Source organism: Tupaia chinensis, unplaced genomic scaffold (genome assembly GCF_000334495.1).
Source record: "Tupaia chinensis unplaced genomic scaffold, TupChi_1.0 Scaffold000147_1, whole genome shotgun sequence".
Taxonomy (NCBI): Eukaryota; Metazoa; Chordata; class Mammalia; order Scandentia; family Tupaiidae; genus Tupaia; species Tupaia belangeri.
Window position 1 is genome coordinate 4,278,400 of NW_006159617.1, and position 3,785 is coordinate 4,282,184.

A 3,785-nucleotide genomic window follows, 5' to 3' on the forward strand; every position below is an offset into this window, starting at 1 on the left:
ACCACGGCACTAGCGGGCACCAGGATCTAATAACTGTTTCCACTTATATTTAGCATCTCAGAATTGAAACGGTCACAGAGACAGCAAGATTGTAAGTGATTTAATGAAATATTTGATATGGACAAAATAAAGGAACTATAAAAGTCACTAACTTCTGGGGTATTTTATTTGGAATCTCATAGAAGCATGTACAGTGTGCATGTATGTTTTCTCATCCATCCTCATGTGTTTGTGTGTGCTTGTGCACATTGTTCTACTAAAGAAAATGTACAAAATGATATTATATTTGCTACTATATGAAGTAATGGTTTTCTTAAAGAACTGATGCTTTGCAGAGTTAATTCTGGAAGGTTATTGCCCAACAACCACACAGCAGTCATATCTCATCACCTTCAGCAGAAATAATTTATAGTTTAATCTTACATGCAGGCGTACTAAATTAGTATTACTCATCAGAACCCACTTATTAATAAAACAAGGCGAATTAGCCACTGGAGAATCATATTTGGAAATTCAATGACAATTTTACATTTTTAATAAAGGCTCAGAAATATTATTGCAGAGCAGGTGGCACAGAGAACTGTGGTCAAATTTGACATTCATTAATAATTGAAGTGTGGAACGTGACAGAGGTGAAAATTGATATTGATTTCTTTCCTCTAATATTTAGAAGAGTTCTAAAAGGTAAATAAAATGAGATAACAAGACATATCAAGTCTCACTGATTTCTTTGATCACCCCCTCCCCACATAAGAACACATACCACTCGTTTCCTACCATGTTTTGAATAATTCAATGCCCATAGTCTTTCCAGTTCAATGCATTATAAAACACACTCAAGCTGAGTTTCAATCATATTAGACTGAAAGCTGAATTTTTTATGAAGGATTATTTAAAACAAAATGCGTCTTGGGCCCAACAGCCTTTGAAGCCAAACAATCCTGAGAGTTCAGTAAGGAAATGTCAACACTGTGGAGAATTTTTCTATTCAGAAAATTAAAGGAATCCTGTTTGATGTATATTAACCATATCAATATTAACAACCTTCTGCTGGATTTCAGCACTGATTTGAGAGTGTGCTATTATTGGTCTTGTATTTTAACTAGTTGTGAAAGCTCCGAGAGGGTTGTTCTTGAGTTGAACTTGACCTGCCTCTGGGAATGCTTTCTGCTCCATCCATTTTGAAAAGCTTTTTTCAAGTGGATCTTTGTGCCTTGCTTCTTATCACCTGCTCCCTTGAGAAAATGAAAGATGCTCAAATATAGATGTTAACACTGCATATGCTTTGAGAACAGTGGCTGCCAGCTTACCATCTAAAAATTTATATTGCTGACCACTCATTTGACTTACAATCAACTACTTTTTCCAAAGACACTTAGATCGCAATGCCTGAAGAAGGAAGTCACTTGCAACTTCCTTTTTAATTTTGAGTCATAGCTTAATGTTGGAACTCTATTTGTCCAACAGTTGGAGCATGGAAGTTCCATTCTACTGACTTTCAAATAATGATGTAAAATGATCTTAAATGGGCTATATAAATAGCAAGCAGAATGTTATTAAGTATTAGTCTTTCTTGAGTCATATGGTCTTATAAGTTCAAGTAAGAGAAGCTCAAATGGAAAGTGTTACGATAACTAAGTACACCAGCATGACTATTTTACCACTCAGTAGTTTTCCTTGCCAAGTCACCCTCAACTCTAGACTGCTGTGATCATCTTTGTGATTAATGTTTAAGGTTCTCCTATTTTCATTTTAAAAATGTCAAAATTCTACAAGCAAAACTAAGAGAAAGGCATGAAAGTAGGAAGGCGTCCAAGATAGTCCCATAAGGCATTAAATATTTATGGATAGATAATAGACAGGCATGTAAATAAATGATCTGGGATGAATCTCCATCTTTTGTTTTAACTGAATATAGATATGTTTTCTTAGGAACAGGGAACATACTTAATGGTTAAAGAGAGAAGACTTACTAGCTAGATTATCCCTCTTGAGTATAATTCCAAATAAATTCCAAATAATCTCTATCTAATGGTGTCTAGATATTGGTCCATGCTAGTAATCTGCTGCTACAACACTGTGGTGTGAATTAAATGAGAGTCTTTCTGAGGCCATGCTAGAAATCCAGATGAGGTGAAGAACTGAAGTAAGTGACTGCCCTAAAAAGGAGAGAACAGAAGCTGGACTGGGTTCTATCAAGTCAAGTAGAATTTTGAAGTGTCTCCAATACTCCAAAGAGAAAGAAGGAAAAAGAGAAAGAGAAGGAGGAAGGGATCTCAAATTTCATTTTTCTTCATATTCCCTGTGTTTCTAGAAGAAAGACATTTGGATATAAATTACTTTCATTCCTAGCCATTAGTTTGAGTCCAGAGTCTTAGAAAATAAAGCTATGAAGAGAAAATATGCAATTTAAATTATTTTGCACACACTATTATAATTTATAAGGCCTTGCAAAATGAAGGGATAATCTTTCAAAATGAAGCTCCCAAATCTCTCAATCTAAATAAATGAATGCTAAAAATGTGTTTATAAAATAAAAAAAACAGCTGACAAGCACACAAGCCACAGGCAGACAAAGAAAGGCCTAAGCCATTCTAATTGACAGTAGTTGTCCAGGAGAGAGAGGACTCTAGAATTCTATCTGATTTGGCTGACTCCCTCACAGCTTCCATGCTTCCCTCTCAAAAACAAGGAATAAGGAATATGAGCAAAAACTTCAAAAGCAGAATGAGAGAGTATGCTCAAGTCAGGACAAAGGAAACTTTTTAAAGAGAGAAAGTATTTCCCACATCAGTATCAGTGGACTCCCAGGTTTTATTTGCATGATAGAATGATAACAGGTTATTTTAGTCAGCTTCTCTTTGTATTTATCTATTTAAATTTTAGGCAACATTTTTAAAGTGTCCAATCAGAATGGTAGATATTTCCATATGCATCAGTTTTTTAATCCTCACAGTTTCATTTGTAGTAGATTTGACTTGCATTCTTGCATTTAGTTTTCTTTCTGTACAGCTGTCAAAGGAGATGAAAGAAAGTGAAAAATATCTGCATATGCAACAAATCAAAGCAGAATTGCTCTTAGCTTTACCAGAAAGATCTTTCTGTGATCTCAGATTAGCATCTTTATTCTTAAATGGAACATAAATCACATTTATTGGCTGTAATTATTTGCAATGGACAAGTTTGCCTAGTGTTGACTACCTAGCAGGTGACTATTTGTAAGTCTCACTGAATATTCTAAGAGAGAAAAAACGCTGATACTCTCATTTTGCAAGAGTGAATTTAAATTAACTTCAGTAGCCAGAATTAATGAAACTGGGTAAAATGATGCAAGGGTATTCCATAGGGTATTTTGTTTTAATTAGAGATAGAAATTGTGAGGTTTTAAAATATGTTACATTCTATTATGCTTTCATTTTTAAAATCTAGAAATATAAATCAAAACTAAAAAAAAAGTTACTTAGTCATTTGAGTTCAAGTTTTAATATATATCAGCTCTGCATTTATATTAAGAGTGAATAGTTAAGAACTTGAATAATGAATGTAATTTGAAGGCATTCAGGTACAAGTAACACAACTTATTAGAAGGTGAGTATTCATTTACTCATGAGCAGCTAGAAAGCACTATAATTCAAGCATTAAGGCTTTACTACAAAAATGAACACATACATTTCTTCATAAATTATGAAGAAAAGAAGGCTCACAAATGGTTCTTTTTAAATTTAATTTTATTTATTCATTCATTTATTTTAATTTGACCAGAGAGAGACACAAAAAGAGATAAG